Source organism: Aedes albopictus, chromosome 3 (assembly GCF_035046485.1).
Source record: "Aedes albopictus strain Foshan chromosome 3, AalbF5, whole genome shotgun sequence".
NCBI lineage: Eukaryota > Metazoa > Arthropoda > Insecta > Diptera > Culicidae > Aedes > Aedes albopictus.
Genome location: NC_085138.1, coordinates 260,217,298 through 260,237,583, shown reverse-complemented (window position 1 = coordinate 260,237,583; position 20,286 = coordinate 260,217,298). Strand labels below are relative to the sequence as shown.

At 38.9% G+C, this 20,286-nt stretch overlaps 1 protein-coding gene across 8 annotated transcripts in view; it reads left to right on the top strand.

The window, feature by feature from the left end:
• Positions 1-20,286, top strand: part of LOC109424501 (bcl-2-related ovarian killer protein) — a 154,376-nt gene that overhangs the window by 58,329 nt on the left and 75,761 nt on the right. The window lies entirely within an intron of this gene.

Sequence of the window (20,286 nt, the reverse complement as noted above, 5' to 3'; positions counted from 1 at the left end):
ACTGGTCTAGGTTATTTACTCTGTTAGTTTTTGCCTTTCTCGTACACTAAGTGTACTGGAAAGGCTATATGTTCACTCCAAAAATGACTTTTTGATCGAAGGCCCGGAGAGTCGAGTCACATATACTAATCAACTCAGCTCGACGAATTGAGGTGATGTCTGTGTGTGTGTATGTATGTGTGTATGTGTGTGTGTATGTGTGTATGTATGTGGACAAAAAACTCACGTCACTTTTTTGAACTAAATCTCAACCGATTTTAATGACCGACGGTTCATTCGACGCGGAATCTGGTCCCATTGTTTCCTATTGAAAATGGTTCGAATCGGTTCAGCCGTTCCGGAGTTATGGCCATTTAGGTGTTCCGGATCGGTACCCCAGGAAGGGGCTAGATATGAAAATGCCACAAAAACATGCATGCGACACATCAGACCGCGGCTTTTTCGATAACCTGACGAACAGAAAGCAGGAAAATAGTCTCAGACCATATCTGAACCGGTAGTGTTCCGGAATCGGTTCCGGATGTTCCGCCGGAAGTGGCATAATATAAAAGTGAGCCAAATCCATGCATGCGACACATCAAATTGCGGCTTTATCGATAACCTGATGAACAGTGAGCAGCAAAAAAGCCTTTGATCCCGCAGATACTACCGGTAGTATTCCGGAACCGGTGCCGGGTGCCCCGCCGGAAGTGGCCAAATATTGAATTGAACCAAACCCATGCATGCGACACATCAATTCGCGGCTCTTCAGATAACCTGATTAACAGTTAGCAATAAAATGGAATCAGACTATATTTAGGAAAACCAGTAGTGTTCCGGAACCGGTTCCGTGCGTCCCGCCGGAGGTGGTCAAATGTAGATGGGAAACAAACCCATGCATGCGACACATTAAATAGCAGCTTTTTCGGTAATCTGAAGAACGGTAAGCAGGAAAATAGCCTTAGATCACAGCAGACTACCGTTAGTATTCCGGAAGCGGTCCCGGGTGCCCCGCCGGAAATGGTCCAATATAAAAGTGAACCAAACCCTAGACCAAACCCATGCATGCGACACATCAAATAGCGGCTTCTTCGATAGCCTGGCGAACGTTGAGCAGGAAAATAGCCTCAGATCACAACAGAGACTACCAGTAGTGCTCTGGAACCGGTTCCGGATGTTCCGCCGGTAGTGGTCAAATATAAAAGTGAACCAAACCCATGCATGCGACACACCTAATCGTGGCTCTTTAGGTAACTTCATGGACGGTTAGCAAGAAAATGGTTCCAGACAATATTTGGTACAACCAGCAATATTCCGGAACCGGTTCCGGATGTCCCGCTGGAAGTGGTCAAATGCATATGGGAGCCAAACCCATGCATGCGACACATTAAATCGCGGCTTTTCCGATTACCTGATGAACGGTTTGCAAGAACACAGCCTTTGATCACATCAGAGACTACCGGTAGTGTTCCAGAACCAGTTCACATCAAACCACGGCTTTTTCGATAACCTGATGAACGGTTGACAAGAAAATAGTCACAGATCACATTACAGACTATTGGTAGTGTTCCAGAACCCGTTTTGTATGTTCCGCCAGAATGAAAAAAATGCAAAATGAATCAAATTCATGCATGCACATCAATTTTCAGCTTTACAGAAAATCTGTTGAACAGTTAGCAAGAAACTAGTCTCAGACCATATTTGAGACAATAGGTACATCTTGGAACCGGTTCCAGGTATCTCATATGAAATGGTGAAAAGAGTGAAAATAATCAATGCAAGCGATAAATATGTGTAAGAGAACAAAATCTTGACAAAACTGAAGCAGGCTCATCAAATCACACCTTTTCAAATTACTGAGGTGTAAATATACAGTAGAATGGGGGTTGCATGGGAAAATTGAAACAAAATTTTACAATCCCCTTTTGCGTTTAAAATTGCTGCGCAAAATTTTGATCAGACTGGTTGCTCCTCGCGCTCTGTGATATGGTTCAAATTTGAATTGGATTCAGTATGAAAAATTTCACTTGCTTCTATTTTTCTGGTCAAATTTCTTGAATCTAGTAACCGGTAAAGTGTGCAGGAAAAAGTTTATCGAATACTGTAAAGTGATTTTTGATTGTGAAATAAATTATATTTTAGCTTGTTATTATCGTATTGGTATTGATCGGCCTCCAGTAATAGTAAAGGTGATCACGCAGTCAACTAAGAGGTCTGATATTTTTCAGCTCTGCCTATACATTGAACATAACGTTGAGAATACATGCCATAAAAAAATTTCCCAACTCGATGATGGCTTGAATGAAATTCTTGATTTTATAAATAAAGTATTCATAGGATTCAGGATGCTTACGTCGACGGAAAGATCATGAGTACATATTCGACGAGAAAGGCACTATCACCACTAGGTGGATTAATCCGGGTTTTTTTTTCTAAATATTAACCAGAATTAAATTTTCTAGCAGCGTATTTGCGTATCTATCAAACAATAAGGCCATCCATAAGACAGATGCGATCAGTTGATTACTTTTGTTTACCATGTATTTTTAACATCCGATGAACGGGGAGACAGTTGAACACAAAGGAATTTGTTAAGCGCTGACGACACTTGACAAAACGTTGTTAAGTTGTATTCACACTGTGTTTACACTTTTATCTGTCACCCCCATCGCGGTAAGTCGCCATGAAGAGTCTAATGCTCAAATTGAAATGGTCACTGTGGAAGTTATAATATCTTCAAAAGTTCTCAATAAACTCTAAGCTGAGATTCAGTCGTTATCCCAGTTTCGACGTCACGCCTAAAAAAGAAGACAAGAGCGTAGCCAGTTTGTCAGTCAGGCGGGGGAGCGAGCAGCCTTAGCAAATTTATACCATCTACCTTTTATAACTAAACGTAACACGATGAAATTGAAAACACTAACATTATATTCTCAAAGCATCACTTCACTCTTCAGCAGTCACGCTGTTGTATTCTGTACATTACGTTAAAAAAAACCTCGTCTATTCCACACAAATCAGCGTGATGCAGGTAGCAGTGAACAATTTCTGGAAGATTAAGGATTTTTCTCTATTCATGCATTGTTTCTTCTGGAGCTTATAATTTACTTTGTTATTATCTATAAAACTATTGTAACCAATTATAGCTGAACTCTTTTCTTTATGATTTCCTTCAAAATGTTCTCCAGTAAAACATATTTGAAACCAGTCCGAAGATTTTTTGAAAATGTCTACATAATGTGTTTTATGACAAACTGGAGTTGTTTCAGAAATTAATCATCCGATTTGTCTATGCTTATTAGCAATCTTGGAATAGCCTGGATCTCTATTCCTCTAAGAATAAACCTTCAGTTGCATTATTCCGGGTACATCCTTGCGGGAATTTCTCTGAAGACAGTTTTATATACCCAAGTAACATTTTAAGTTCTGTTCGGTTCTATAAGAGATCATCATGACCAATTGTATAAAACTTGCAATAAAACTGATTTATACATCAAAACCTCTTCATAACCTCTTTAAGAGCATCTTCCGGCCAAGTGAACCACTCTCGGAGAAGTTTTGTAAACCGCATTAAGAGTAGCTTTAAAACTGTTTTAAAACCTAGTTGAAAAATGATCCATTCTCGAGAGGTTTTTGATGATTGTTGTTGTTTTTTTTTTCAACAAAAATTATAACAGCTCAAGATGCAGAGAACCTTTTTTGATGGCACGTAAAGTTCATTTCAAAGTAATATTTTAGTAGCTATTGTGTTGGTAGGCTTATGCGCATTCAATTTTACCGTGAATATTGGGGTTGCAGAAACAAAAAATTGATGCGCTTCGAAAATGGTGAATATTATCATTTTGGAATGAAATAAATCAATTTTGTAAAACTATCTTAAATCACAAGAAAACTCAGCTGAGAGAGTTTATTTATGTGAGCATGTTATGGAGTTGGCGGCAAACTATCAATTCATTGCTAATTTGAGTAAAATAAACTATTTTCCATTCACTTTATAGCTAATTCTTCAATATGGCGATAACCATAATTAGCGAAAATAAAACGAAAGCAAGTTTACTTTCATGATGACCGCAGTAAACCTAGCAGTGTCGTAGTTTCTGCTTTTCCACCAACAGATGTCGTTACTAATCGATCCGATCGCCATCTGTTGAGAGTTAGAACAGTTTTATTGTGCTAATAATGAATACCAGAAGGTTTACACATCTTCTTCTTCTTCTTGGCGTAACGTCCTCATTGGGACAAAGCCTGCTTCTCAGCTTAGTGTTCTATGAGCACTTCCACAGTTATTAACTGAGAGCTTCCTCTGCCAATGACCATTTTGCATGCGTATATCGTGTGGCAGGCACGAAGATACTCTATGCCCAAGGAAGTCAAGGAAATTTCCTTTTACGAAAAGATCCTGGACCGACCGGGAATCGAACCCGTCACCCTCAGCATGGTCATGCTGAATACCCGTGCGTTTACCGCCTCGGCTATATGGGCCCACATATCGGAGAGTTTTGTTTACTCTTAAAATCTGGCTTTATGGATATCTTCGAGTGTACTATATAACATTTCGTCAATGGTTTTCATAAAAGTAGTCATACAACTTTGAGTTTTAATTGTTGTTGTAATAAACCCCTAATAAAAACTATCAAAACCAATCAGCAATGGAATTGTTACTTGGATACTCTCTCAGAACATAATCTTATAGAAATGTCAACTGACGTATTCCCGGTAGGATCCTTGGAAGAATTTTTGAATGTATACTCGTCAAAGCCTTGTAACAATCACTGGAGAAAACCCTCGAGGTGTCCCTGTAAGAATTTCTGAGGGAATCCCTGGAGAAATTCTTGAAGAATTTCTTGGAGGTATTTCCGGTGAACTCTATAATGGTGGAATTCTTGGAAAAATCCTGTAATTCACCTGAAGGAATTCCTGGACGAATAACAGGAATGTATTCAAAATGAAATGGCTGAAGAAATTTAGGAACAAATGCGTAGAGAATCGCGGTGTATTTTCTAGAGAAATTTCGGTAGAAAACCCTGAAAGAATTCCGAAAGTGTCTTCTCTAGGTGAATTCCTGAAGAGTTAGCTGGAGAAATGTCTCAAAGATCTTCTAGCATGTAAGTGCAAGTGCATAGACGTTTAGTATGTATTCCGGAAAGAATCGCAGGACGAATGTTTAAAGAAACTCCTTTGCAGGAGCTGCAGAGGGGGTTTGTGAAGAATTAGCAATAAGTTAAAATTCACAAATACAAAGAAATTAAAAAAAAAAAAAAAAAGCTGCAGAGGGTATTCTTGAAGGGATTCATGAATGGATTCCTGAATAAATCTGTCGATGAACTCCTTACAGATATCCCAGAGATAATTGTGAAAGGATTCCTGGATGACTTCTTGGAGAATTTCCTAACTCCTGTATCCATCTAAATTGATTGATTGATGTGTCTTTTTTACAGAGACTGGCTGAATCGTCTCTTATCCATCTAAAATTATCTTAAAGAATTTCAATACTGATCGCTGGAGGGATACCTCTAGAAATCCTTCAAGTAATTCAAAAAATCTTCAAGTTATTCTGGAAAATTTCTTGGGTAGGTCCAAGGAAAAAATGTTGAATAGATTTCTGAAATTTCTGAAAGGAATGATTTCCTGGAGCAATCCCTGAAAGAATTTCTGTAGAAATCCCTGAAGGAATTCCTGGAGAAAACCCTAGAGGAATCCCTACAGAAATACTTGGAGGAACTTCTAAATGAATTCATCGAAGAATTCCTACAGGAATACCTGGAGGAATCCCGCGATGAATTCCAGGAGGATTCCCTGGGGAAATCCCTGGAGAATTTCTGAAAATATACCAGGAGGAATTCCTGGATAAATTTCTAGAGGAATTCTTGGAGAAATTTCTGGAGGAAATTCTGAAGGAAAAATTGGAGGACTTCCTGGAGACATCCCTGGAAAAGTTCCTGGATGAATTCCTGGTGGCATATCTAGAGGAATTCTGGGAGGGGCCACTGGAAGAATTCCCGGAGCAATCCCTAGATAAATTCCTACAGAAATACTTGGAGGAACTTCAAAATGAATTCATCTAGGAATTCCTATAGGAATACCTGGAGGAATCCCGCGATGAATTCCAGGAGGATTCCCTACCTAGAGGAATTCTAGGAGTAATCACTAGAGAAATTTATGTGGAAGCATCTTGAGAAACTCCTGGAGGAATCCTTAGAGAAATTTCTGGAAAAATTCTTGGAAGAATCCTTTTGGAAATTCTTGGAAAAATTCCTGAAGGAATGCCTAGAGGATTCCCTGAATTTTTCTGGAACCTCAGGAGGCATGTTTGGAGGAACTTCTGGGCAAATTGCTGGTGGAATCCCAGAAGGAATTCCTTGAGGATTTTTTGGAGAAATCCCTATAGGAATTCTTAGGGTAATTCCATGGAACCACCCCTGGAAAAAATCCTGGAGGAATCTCTAGAGGAATTCTTGAGTGAATTTCTGGAGGAATAACTGGAGGAATCATCGAAAAAAATCCTGAAGGAATCTCAAGAAACATCTTTATAGAAATCCCTAAAGGAATTCATCGATGAATCCCTGAAAGAATTCCTGAATGAATCTCTAAAATTCCTGGAAGAATATCCTGGAACAATTCCTGAAGGAATTTCTGCTGGAATCCCGTGAGGAAGTCTTGGAAGAAATCCAAGGATCAATATCAAGGAAGAAACCCCAGGAGGAAATACTGAAATCGCTGAAATTCTTGAGGAAACCCTGAAGAAATCCTAAAAATAGTACGTAGAGAAACTCTTGGAAGTAAGTGTAGAATTAGCATAAGTTAAAATACATGGTAATAAAAATTTAAAAAAAAAACTCTTGGGAGTATCTTTGTAGCAGTTTTTGAAGGAATCCCTGGAGGAGTTCCTGTAGAAACCCCAATAGGGATCTCCAGTTTTTGGAGGAAGTCTTGGATCAATTCCTGGATGAGTTTCTGAACGAATTTCAAGAGGAATTCCTGAAGGAATCCCAAAAAGTGACAAGTTCTTGAAGGTATTTTCAAAATAATCTCGAAAGATGTTCCTGAAAGAATCACAAAAGGAATACCCGATTGAATCCCTGGAGTAATTCTTAGAGGAATTTCTGTAGAAACCCCATGAGAAATCGCGGAAGCAATCCTCAGGAGAGCCTTTTTGCGAATTCCTGGAAGAATTTGTGTAAGAATCCCTGGATTAAAAGCATTGAAGCAATAATTCTAAATTCCTCTAAACTGCCGATTTGCATATTCACATATTGGGCGACCATGCCGCTTAAAGTCAACTCAAGTCAGACCACAACCCCCCACCCTCCCTCCTGGGCCCCCTCCAGAAAAAAATCCTGGCTACGCCAATGCTTAGTTATAGCGACAAGTGGCCAAATTAAATACGCCTGCTCAAATAGTACAATATCCTACCACATATTAAACAGTTCTTGTTTGTAAAGCTATTAAAAAGTCTTTTAGCTGAACCATTGACGAATTGTGTCGTAAGAAACCTAAGCGGAACTGACATGAACACTAACAATCAACTTGAGCCACCCTGTACAAATGATGATTCGTGTCATGAAACTTTGCCGCTAGGCGCAACGCAGTCTTCCAAATTTCTTTTGCATTGCGTTGCTTTTGCTTTTCGCGTATATTGTTCTAGGTGTTACGTCCGTTTTTCTGTAGTTTAACTGTACTGTACTGTGAAGTTTTAAGTATTGGAATCGGCTTTTTTCCATTCTTGGTTCAAACAATAGCTTCGAAGATTTATACATGAATTGCATATATTCAGTGTTTAATCAATGTGAAATATAGGAAGGAACTTTTAAACGCACAGTGAAATGATTATTGGTTCACGGCACAAACCCTATGATCAAAGGGTGGTCCGAGGTGGTTAGATTCCACAATTCCAAGATCTGTGAAGTTTGTTGTGATCGAAGACCCTATTAGGGTAAGCGAGGTATTTTGGACCCCTTTAGGAAGTGGATGAACAATTCAGCGAAAAGAGAAAGTTTCTACTTCAAAATATGGATAATTTAAGTAGGCATTACATAGAGCAACATGTTTTCTATCGAAAAAGGCCAACCAGAACTTAAAATTGTTGTAGTAAATACAAGAAATATCAAAACTCCTGAAGGATCTTGGGCTTCTATTTTGGACCACCTGATTTTATTTTGGACCACCAAGTGCACATATTTTGGCCCACCAAATTAAACTTCAATTGATTGATGAAATGAATGCCACCTCAGCAAAAATTTAAACATAGTTAAAACTACGTGAGGTTTACATCTTTTCTATTCATTTTTTGAGGCAGGGAACGTTTAAAAATTACGTAATGATAAAAAAAGATGACATTTTGTTGCAATTGCCAGTTTTTACGCATTGTAGTATGATGTTTCATAAAATAAATTTTACGCAAAACGTGTATTAATTAATTATTGCATAACGTCAGTCACCGTGCATAAGTTACGTAACGCTTCATAGAAGCGTGAAAGTCTAGTGATTTTGCTAAATATAAAGGCGTTCCACACATATTGTAATGAGTGGAAAGGCCTAGGGAAATGCCATCAAAAATAAAATAATTTGAATGATACGTAAATTATCAAACATACATTAGATAACACATTGTCTCAGTCATCAACTGATTGCCGAGAAGGACAACTTTTCTAAACTGGATGACTGAACACCTGAAAATTACAACTTGTCGAAAAGTTGTTAGGACACAAATCGAACCCACAACAATCTCATTGTAAAATTACCGTATAACAACCCAGATCACGGAAGGTCCCAACTTATTCTATTTATCTGTTTTTAGACTACATTACATTGGCATGAATATTTTCTCCCTTTAGAAGGAACTGGAGAGATGGATCTGACAGGTGGTCCAAAATATGTCCACATCTGATTATGTTGAACATATTTTGGCCATACCTCCAACCACCATTTTGGTAAATATTATCGCTCCACCGAGGTTAAGAACAGTTTATTTTGAGTTCTTACAAGGCCCTAACTACATTCACATGAAATAAATATTTATTGGTAAAATTTAATACCTCTTTGAATCCGACTACAAATTTGTCACCTTCTTTGTTTTTGGTGCTTTTCCGTGCGTTTCATTGGAAGTGAAAACATTTTCTCTATTTTTGATACTGAACAGCATATTTAACTGACATCCAAAATAAAGGTCATCACATAGTTGAATACTTTTCGTGTTCCAATAAAAAATTACCAAGATTTAGTAGAGATTATGTGATAAATATACTAAAACTCCCTAGGTGGGCCAAAATACCTGCCCGGTCCAAAATACCTCCACTACCCTATTGTAGCACCTCTCAACCAACTGTGGGCGCCACCGAACAACATTGTAGATTATATACATATGCAAGTGCATCCGCGCGGTCTGATTTGCAAAATGATTCTCACACGCGCAAGAATTGCAACCCGCCGCGAAAGACCACTCCGTAATGGGTCACCGAGCACTGTTCTCGCAGAATTCCATAACCACTAGCTATTTGGTCTGCCGTGAAAGAAGATTTGCATACATAATTATAGGTATTTGCATGTAATTAAATTATAATAAATTATCATGAAAAATGTATTCATTAAAATTAATTTCTCGACTGTCAGTAATCAGTCCGCGGGACCGACAGAGGTACTCTCTCCCGACTTGCTGTTGATGGGCACGACCGGGACGATTTGTGGCACTCCCAAAGTCAACGGCTCAACAGAAGTGCTTTAAGGCTTCCTGTCCGAATAGCGAGAGAGCTTGTCGCCGTTCTTAAATTCCTAGAGGAATTTCCGTTCCCGCGCCTCCCCGAGTAGACGGCTGTGAGACCAGGCGGCCGGCCAGCCGACCGTGGCAGATGATGTCGCAATGCAGTTATAACTGCTGCAGCACGTCGATAATTGACCGGGTAACTATTATAGCCACTAACTACACTACCGTTTCGAATACAACCCATCGCAGGCGCAGGTTAGAGGCACGGCCGACCATTTTCGTCCCATTAATAAAGTGTCGTCGTCACCAAATCGATAAATTATCCACACAAGCTCATTATGAGGGTGTCATTATGGTGATGATTTATACACATAAATCTCCAGGGAAAATGTGATTACCGGGCCTGTAGGTTAATTAACATTATAATCTAAAATAATTTGTTGTAATTTTGACGTTGTTTAAAGGAGAGTTATGTTGGTGGCAATTTCGGCAGAATGCTGGTGCACAAAATGGACATAGCTTAATGATCTATGGGGGGGGGTGGTATTATTGTTTGTCGATGGATAGAATAGAAGCATTGTGGTTCACGACTCAGTTTTCTGCTCTAGTTGGTATGTATTTAGTTATCACAAATGAATGCCACATCAGTAGCATGCTTCATTCTCCAGATGAATTTCTATGATCCACGATCGGCGAGGTAGCACTTAAACCCTCATGTTCGTCGGCGAGGAAACTACTTATTTATATATTTTGAAACACTTCTACTTCATCTAGAGTAGTAGGTATTAAAAAAATATAATATTTTTTCTTGTTCTCCTTACTTTACAACAGATTTTTTTACGTTCGTTCTATGACGATCGTAAAAAAGATAGACGGGTACATGTTGTTGGTAACCTTAAGCTAGATAATGATCATCTTCATAAATAAACTTCCAGCTACCACAAGCTAGCTGATTTCCAATCTGGAAACCTACTTGCAGCCGGCAAAAAAGTATTTCGTAATGTGCCATCGATTAATTCTCCCAGTCTGACAGAAGGTGATAATTCAAACTGTTGCCATCGCACATTAAACGCGCACCTAATAAAAACGCTAAAAGTGTCAAACCACGAGGTAAACGTATAGCACAGTACAGTAGGTCTTACTCGAGTGAAGCCTTCTGTCTGACATGCTCGGCCCCAGAAAGGTATGGCCCGTAGATGCATGCACTGGCAATTAATGCAGCAGGAAGAGAAAATATCAGCTTTTTGTTTAAGGCTGCCTCTATATTTACATGCAATTTAATTTATCGATTTTTCCCCAGGGTACAAGTACGAATGATCCGAACCACCATGGCATCATCGCTATGTCATGACTGACGACTGACTGTGTGGTAGCTGGTGGGCAAAGACGTTTAACCAGCCAGACCCATATGGATTTTTATGGTAAACCGTCGAAGATCGCCGTTGTCGCGCATCAGTTTTCCTCACCTTTCGTATAGTGCTCGGCATCAGCCAGGGAATAAGCTTGAAGGAATAAAAAACGGCATTGTCACTTAATTATAGCTCCTTATATGAACTAGGTGGCGACTGACTGCTGGCCGATCGTGGGTCAATTAAATTTATTTCTTTCGAGAGATATGCCTTTTTTTTCGTGAGAATCGTTACCCAGCCGATGACGATCTGTAACAATAAAGCAATAAAACAGATCGAACGTTAAATTAAATTTGCTTGATCATAGTTTGCGAAGTGCCACTTTTCGGTTGTGTAGGCTCTAATTTGTGGGACATTAGTGTAAGAGGTCAATTATAGTTGAAAACATTGTGTCCCAATGAAGACATTTTATACCTACAACTTCAGACAAGTGGTTTAGCAGCAGTAGCAGCAGCATAAAGTTTATTCGCTAGTGGCTGTTAAAAACTGGAAAACGGAGGTTTCATCTCCAGAGCAGTTAAATGGGACGGACACGATTTCTGTCCCTAATTTTTAAATACAGGGAACTACATGCATAAGCCTTTGAACTCACCATTACACAGCGCAACAAGAGCAAACTTGTGTGTCTCTTACAGTTTTTCGGTTGCAAATTGCAAGGGTTGGAAATTCCCTACTTTCTCGAAACAAAGCTTCAAGTACCATTAAAATAGTATGAATAATTATCTTCATTTTGGTGCAAAAAGAATCAAAATCGACAGCAAGAGCACCTAAATATCTTCGAATGAGTGTTATCAGTTTCGTACCTTTTAATTCCGCCCTAATTGCTTATCCTTTGACAGATACGCGTATTTCGACTACACTGAAAAAAGGGACATGGTAATTCTGACTGTATCGAGGGTGAAACTAAAACACTTTTACTACTTGATTTTGGTAGACCATATTTTTTTATTGAAACTACCATGTGCAGGGTTCAATTTACTATGTTACTTTATGTTTACATTCCATGGTATTTTTGAATCACATTTTGTAGTTAATTTTACTATGTGCATGGTACACTGCATAGTAAACATGACTATCGTAATATGGTTTCAATTACTATGCGCGTAGTCCATGGGCAGTGTCGTTTTGTTTACGTCGAAAAAAATAATCAAACAAACAAATTTCTTTTAATTTATTGCTTTTATTAAGAATCACATAGCAAAATAAACACTTTTGATGATCGCAGTAATGAAGATAGGCGGATGAGGGTCTGAGGAAGGAATCAGCGGAATTCCGGATTCATATGAAAGTTCTGCGGGGAATCTACATGGGATTGGGCTACGATGTCCGGGAACTACTACTATGGCGGATGCGGTACCGGCTTCTCCGAGGGGAAAACCAATGATTGACGAAAATCCATCTGGGGCCGCTGCAGGTGTTCTATATAGGGGCGATTCGTATGCTTTTTCAGCAGCGTTGTGTACTTCGGGCTGGTGGTTTCTGGAACCGTCTCGGAGTTTGAATGGAAGGTGGAGGGATCCTGGCGGAAAAGTAGCAATATCGCGCGGCATCAGATTGGGTGCCGCGAGGGGTGCAGTATGCCGATCGTATTGCCATTGGAAGAAACGCAGGCTCCCGCAAGGGCTCCCGTTACGACTTTATTTGAAGCGAGAGTTGAACTACTTCGATTTCTGAGTTTGTGTCCGGAAGCGCTGCTGTTAGTTCAGGTTTTCCGGTTCCGGATTTCTGGAACAGAAACTGAGGATTTTGTAAATGAATTCACTATAATTTTGTTACAAACTCACCGTGAACCTCGCCATGGACACATTTTATAACAAATTAAAGATGGACTTGAAAAAAAAAATCTACGAAGATTACTGAAGTTCAAAGTGATTGTTTTGACTACGGGCATAGTAAATGCAAACATAAATATAGTTCTACCGAACAGAAAATGTGCAATCAAAGTGACTACGTTTTATGGTACTGGTTACTATTTGTCAGGTTGTCAAATCATGGTAATTTTTAGACAATCATAGTAACTATTATTGAAAACATAGTCACCATTACTATTATAAGGCATGGTAAACTTAAACATGTTTGGATAGTTAATGTTACTCTAAAATTTATTTCAGTGTACCACTTGTAATATTCCTCAGTGTCAGTTATCCACTGTTATAACTGGATAACTGGCACTGAGGAAGATTACAAGTGGTAGTCGAAATACGCGTATCTGTCAAAGGATAAGCAATTAGGGCGAAATTGAAGGGTACGAAACTGATTACACTCATTCGAAAAGGTATTCTGCTTAGAGGGTTCGAAAAGTCGGTACAAGAACTTAAATATCGTTCAATGAAGTTCAAAACCGCGTGTCTTAAGTTGTTCTCTAATACCAGGATAATCGATCAACATCTTGTTTTGGTATGATGCCTAACTTTGGTATATTGTAGGTACATGACAGTTGTTCTTGAGCAGCAATCATTATGAAAATTTGGATTTCGGTGCAGTTATACAAGCAAATTCAAAATATGCAGTTGTCCTGATACCGAAGAAATCCTCAACTTCCGGGGGATTCAGCAGCTATATCAGCTCGGGGTAGCGTTGCAGAACGAGGACGAGCCCGATCTGCCCTTTTTAGAGGACTGCTGAAGTGCAATAAAACCAACCAAATCAACGAAACAGCCGAAACCACCATCAGGTACATGGAGTTGGTGAAACGAATAGTTCTATAAGGGATGCAGTGAATTGTTTTCGTGGAAGTTATAAAACCGGCTTCATCGACGGTCGGTCGTCAACGGACCAGATTTTTCAAAGACACTACACCGTCTTCAACCAGAGTTTGCACAGACTGAACGATTACTAACATTAGACAACGGACAACACTTGAAACACCCAGTGGTCCAGTGTAGAATGTTCCGTTTGACAAAAAGTTTTCACCGATTGGAGCAGGAATCGAAACCACACTCCGAGGCTTACGAAACGGCTAGACGACTGACGCCCCTAACCACACGGCCACGAAATCCACGCTGCAAGCCCGTGCCCACGTGCCCAAGAGAGGAGTTTTGGATGTTAAACCTCTCTCTTTGCCTTAATTCCATATACCCTGCGACCCTCTGCCTTTTACCGAAAATGCGTAAAAATCCTTCCTAGTTGCCTTTCTGTGCACCTTTTTGTGGTGTTTCATTTGCCCAATCAAAGTCGGTAAATCGGCCGTGTAAACCTCACAGAGTAACAGGTGAGCTCATTCCATACTAGGGTAGGTAATCATGAATTGAACCAAAATGCGGTTTTCTGAAGCATCGGGAATTTTGACTGATTTTTTCACCCACATGGAAATAATTTACTACGGTGAAGTCTCAGGCATATGAAAGACACAGGTATTAGCTTTTCGTAAAGTGGTAAAAAGTTGGTATTTGCACCGAATTTCATTGAAATATTTGATTTTTCATCAACAATGATTTTAATCTTAATTTGAACCATCGTAATCATAATTTGAACCAATTTTAATCTAGATTTGAACTACTGGCGGCAGCAGCTCGAGAAATTCCCACAACAGCCAATTTCATGCTAAACAACCCAAAATCACATGGATCTGCTAATGCTCATAACTATGTTTCATTAGGCAGTGGAATTCCAACTCAGAATGTTCGGAATTCTTCAGAAATTTGGAAACAAAATTTGGAATTCTTCATTTTCCAAGAGTAAACAAAGCAGCCACTAGCGCAGTCTGCAGGCCAACACTAGAAGCTCGCCCCCTCTCACTAGTTCAAATCTAGATTACAAATGGTTCAATTCAAGATAAGATTCTCCAAGTAATAATTACGTAAATTTGATAATTTTATGACAAATAATGTGGAATATTATTCAGTTAGTCGATTCTACGATGAATTTGCTTTCAATTAACGTATTCACTTATTGCGTTTGATACAATGCGTGAGCTGTACGAGTGCACCGAAAATGTGCCTCCTCTGGGGGGAAATGGGTGAAATCGCAGTGATTTTTCAATTTCTTATTTTCAATGAAAAAATCGCTTCATTCAATGCTTTTAAAATCAATTATACCAGGTTATATTACGAGAATCCATTTACCAATCTTTTTGGGACAAGATTTGCCCAAAAAGTGTATCATTTTAATGAATTTAGAAATGGTTCAAATTAAGATTACAATTTGACTAGTTCAAAGCTTGATTTCTTACCCTACTTCTGTTTGATTTTCTTTTTTGTGTTTCCATTTCTGTTTTTCCTTTCTAAACAATGGAACCACTTCTATATTTTCTGCAGCATTTTATAATCTTAGAAGACATAAACCAATGTGGCGCAACATTCTAGGCTGCTTAGCGTGAACAGAACCAGTGTTAATTTGCTGGACATGTGTTGCTCAGCGAGCGTGTCAAAACAAACGGCGGCTTCTGTCACTCATCCGCACACAGAATCGAAAACGCCGTTAATTGATAAATCAACCTCGTTCTGCAAAGCGTTCCCCGTATATGCGATAATGATTTGTTGGTGATTATTATTTCATTAACGACCATTATGAAAGGATATTAACCTACTCCGACTGCAACCGATCCGGCTCCGGCTGCACTACTGATGTGGCCCCAATCAGCATGTTCCGATCGAACATTAATACTTCGAGACCGACTACCGACTTTTAAATTATAGCCCCCCTCTGCTGCCATGTCTGGGCACACCAACCAACCGACCGGCACAGAATCGACATAAATCAAACAGTTCAATCCGAGGCTGGCTGCGCCAGCGGGCATCTCACCGACAAAGTTGTCAACTAAAGGAGTACCATTAAATGCAATTACACGCCTCCCGCGTTATGCTTGAAAACCAACAACAGACACATGGCAAGTGGAGTGCGTGGTTCGGTAGCAACAGCCAAGATCTTGCCGAAAAGACCATCGTCGAGAGGTATCGCGCGCAAAGTGCTTAATTTATGTGACTTTTTCATGTTTAATTCATAGCACAGAACCAAACTCGGGAAGGACTTCTTTGCTTTGGCGACGCCGTGCTTGTCTAACACAGCGCGGCGAGGCGGTTAACGTTTTTCATATCTTTATTGAGGGTCTAACAGGTAGGTATAAAACCAGAAAAAAAAACCACGCAACTTTCCCCCCTGGGGCCATTTGTTAACTGCCAGTTTTTCAGTAACTGCAACGGAGCAAACAACCACGCTCTCCGTTCACGCGAAAGAAGATCAGAGGGTAAATAAATTAATTGCATCAACTATTCACTTATCCGATTATGAAACATTAATTGTTTTAATAGATTTTTTTGGCTGGAACTATCGTTGCAGTTTTATTCCATAGTTCTGACCTATAGCGCAAATTTACTCCTGGAATATCATTAACATGTCACATTTAATTCTTGTAAGATCTAACAAGTAGCTGCAAGCAATTCATTTAATATGGAAATATGTATAAAATTTTGCAATAGGGCACAATCTATGATTAGAAGTACTATATTTGTAGTAATGAGCTGATTTTTTGTATGGTAAGAAGGTTAATTCTCCGTTTCTGTGATAAAATGGAGCAAAAAGCGTGAGTATTATGATTGCTAGCCTAATTTGATGCTGTTTGAGCAAAACTTTGGGTAACTGGGTAACCATTTCTTGCAATTTCAACAACACAGTTTCCCAAAGCTTCACTCAAACAGCATCAATTCAACCCTCCTAAGATGTTAAGATTTTCACACCACGATGACGTAGTGCATGTTCAGTGTGCCTGTCTGGTCATATTATTGACCTAGTAAAGTTAATTATGTAGAGCAAATTTTATCATAATCGATTCAATACAAACAAAAAACGGGTTTTTCAAATTGTGGGCAATTTTTATCATATTAAAATCAATGTGCACTATTTTGACTGTAGAACTGGCAGCACTGTCCCGATTTGTATAAAACTCTGACAGTGTTAAGTTGTTGTGTTTAACTGTTTTCAGTGAAAATTTCAGCCATGTTTGTTGCATACTTTTAAAGTTAGAGCAGTTTGAATTTCACTAAGTCTACCAAAAACCACATCTGCTTATTGTGACATAGTGCCAAAGATACATACCTACTTGATAGTTGATACGTTGCACATTGGGCAAATTCAAGCCCAAAGGTGGAAAAAAATAATAACTTTCTTAATACAAGACCCTATGTGACCATCGATGGCTTATTCGAAAGCAAATTTTCTCAAAAATTGGTTGGTAGATGAATCATGTACGGGCTAAATAAATGATTTAATACACATGGATTATTTCTGAAGAAACCATTTTTGGCGAGTTTGATCTCAAAGTATTGGTAATGTCTGAGTCTTCACGCATACAAATATGAGTAGTTCTCATCCTAATACCACCGATTCCAAACATTTCCAAACCATTGCTTACATACTCCAAAATTATCCTAAATGTTGTTTGCCCATATCCTCATAGACGGGAGGTGGCGGCAGCATATAGTTTTAGAGCTAAGTTTACCCAAACTCCTCTATAAACTTAGCGGTTACTTTCACATGCATACTTTACGTACAGATTACATATATTGAAATCGGCTCAGTATTTGTTAGTCCTACAGTTTTAGGTAAAAAAGTAATATTTTTTAAAGTTTTTGTTTGCCCAAAGTTCTTAAGTGGTAAATCTCTTGTTTCGACGATATCTCCGTCAACACTTATCCGATTTTGATGAAATTTTCATGGTATTAGCTACACATAATGTACTATTCCTGGTCAAAAATAATCAGCTATTTTGGTGTACGCAATCAAAAGTTATACATTATTGTGTGTGTCTCACTTTTTTCGAGTCCAGTCTTTATGTGACCTTTCAATTAAAACATTTATATTCAAAATCATAATTAAAGCTGTAAATCAAAGTTGTTTTGTACCTATAAGAACTTATCGGACACGGTATAGTATTTTTTACGTAGGGAGGGCCGGTTAGACTTAATCCCTTTTTTTAAATTTGCCTGTAACTTTAAGAAAAACAAAAACCTAGATCTAGTGCAAGTTTATGCACAACAGAACTACTACTACATGGGCTACATGGGCGACTTTTGGAAGAATTATTGGAAGAACTTTTCGAGAATCATCTCCATTGAGTTTTCGAGATAGTTCTGGAGAAATCTTTGCGGAATTTCTATTGGAATGAACTTTTAGGTGACTTCGTCGTAGACGAATCTCTGAAAAGATTTCTTTGGGAATTTTTAAAATGTCTAGTAGAGACGAATTCCTAAAACCTAAATTCCAAAAATCTGGATTCCTAAAATTTGAATAATTCCTGAAACAGCTGCTTTGAAAGTTCCTTGTGGAACCTATGCAAAAAGTTGTAGAGGAATCTCTGGTGGAGACCTTGATGAAAAATATCTGAAGAAATTCTTACAATAAACTTGAAATGAGTTTCTGGAAGAAGTACTTGTGGTATTTTTTCCGGAGAATTCCTTAAGTAATCGTTGGAAGATTTGTTTTAAGAAACCCCAAGAAGAATTCCTTATGAAATTCCTGAAAGTTTTTTTTTTTTCATTAAAAGGTTGAAGTAATTCCTGGAGGTATTTCAGATGAATCTTGAGAAATGATTTTGCAAAAAATTGTTAAGAAACATCGGTAGAAATTTTTACAAGAAACATTAGAGGAATTTCTAAAGGAAGTATTTGTGGTATTTGTAGAAGAGTTTCCGGATAAATCTCTGGATAATTAATTAAGAAATCATTGGAAGATTTGTTTAAAGGAACCTCTAGAAGAATTCCTTAAGAAATGTTTGAAAGTTTTTTTCGTGAAAAGGTTGAAGTAATTCCTGGAGGTATTTCGGATGAATCTTGAGAAATATGTTTGGGAGACACTCTTAGGCGACAGTCTAAGAGGACACTCAGGAGTAACTACAGCAGGCACTCTTAGAAGAATTCCTGGGAGAACTTCTTGAAGAATCTAAGGTAGAATCGCTTGAGAACTCTCTGGAAGAGTTTCTGAGAGTATCTCTGAGAACTCCAGCTGGAATAATCACCGATGATTATCTGGACGAGATTCTACATTTCATTCATTCATTTCATTTATTTAAGGACAAACGTCTTGACATCCCGCTTCAACAGTGCATGAGAACTTCAAACGCACAAATCTCAAGAAGCAAACTTCAAACAACAATGCATGTTATTATTCTGTTCTTGCTCACTTGTAATAAGCTTAAAATGAAATGCTCAGGTGCACTGGTTTTGTTTACGAAGAGATTTGTGCCCTCAAAATCGTGAGTAGGTGCCGAAGTCGGCCATTGTGGCGGTCATTTTAGGATTTTAACAAGTCTGTCCTTAATATGTCATTGTTATCACAATTAAATTGAATCAACAATTCCTCGCCGCAGCACTCGGTTCCTCGGCTCCTATATTTGCCAGATCATGGGTCCGTCCATTTTGCACGCCGCCCTTCTTACATTCCGGATATCTTATAAACTCCAGATTTGCAGGGTTGTTTACCGACATTCTCACAACATACCATGCACATCGTATCCTTCCCGCCTTTGTGACCTTCCGGATGCTAGGTTCGCCGTAGAGTGCAGCTAGTTCGTGGTACATTCTTCGCCTCCACACACCGTTATCCTGCTCACCGCCAAAAATGGTCCTAAGCACCCGACGCTCGAACACTTCGAGTGCTTGCATGTCCTTCTCGAGCATACACAGCACCGGTCTTATTAGAGTCTGTCTCGTATATGGTGCATTTGGTGCGGGGGAGAATTTTTTTCGACCGCAGCTTCTTGCGCCGAGTTCCAACAGAAACCTCTGATGCAACTCATAGTGGACGTTCTTGAAGAATCTTTAGTTTGATTTTCAGGAGAAAATTAACCTTCTTCGTGCATTAGCGTGCGCTCACCTCGCTGACCTAGTGCACGTTTAGGGGTCATAATGACCCAAATGCACGACGAGGGTTAAAGGATATCCGTAAGATTTCTCGGAAGCATATTTTCTAGAGAATGGTAAGATATAGCTCTGGATAAATTATTAAAGGAAGCGTGGTGATACTCTTGGAAGAATCTCTGAGTGAGTTCCTAGAAATATTTCTGAAAGTAGATGTGAAGGAACTCCTTGTAGAATCGTCGGAGAACTTGGTGGTGGAATTTCTAGAGCATTTCCTAAGGGATTCTCAAAAGTAATTACTGATTGAATCTCTAGAAGAATTCCAGAGAAATAATTCCTTGAAGAATCTAATTTCTGGTATCTCGCTTCAAGAATTTCTTGTTTAATCTTTGCAAGAAACAATGAAGAT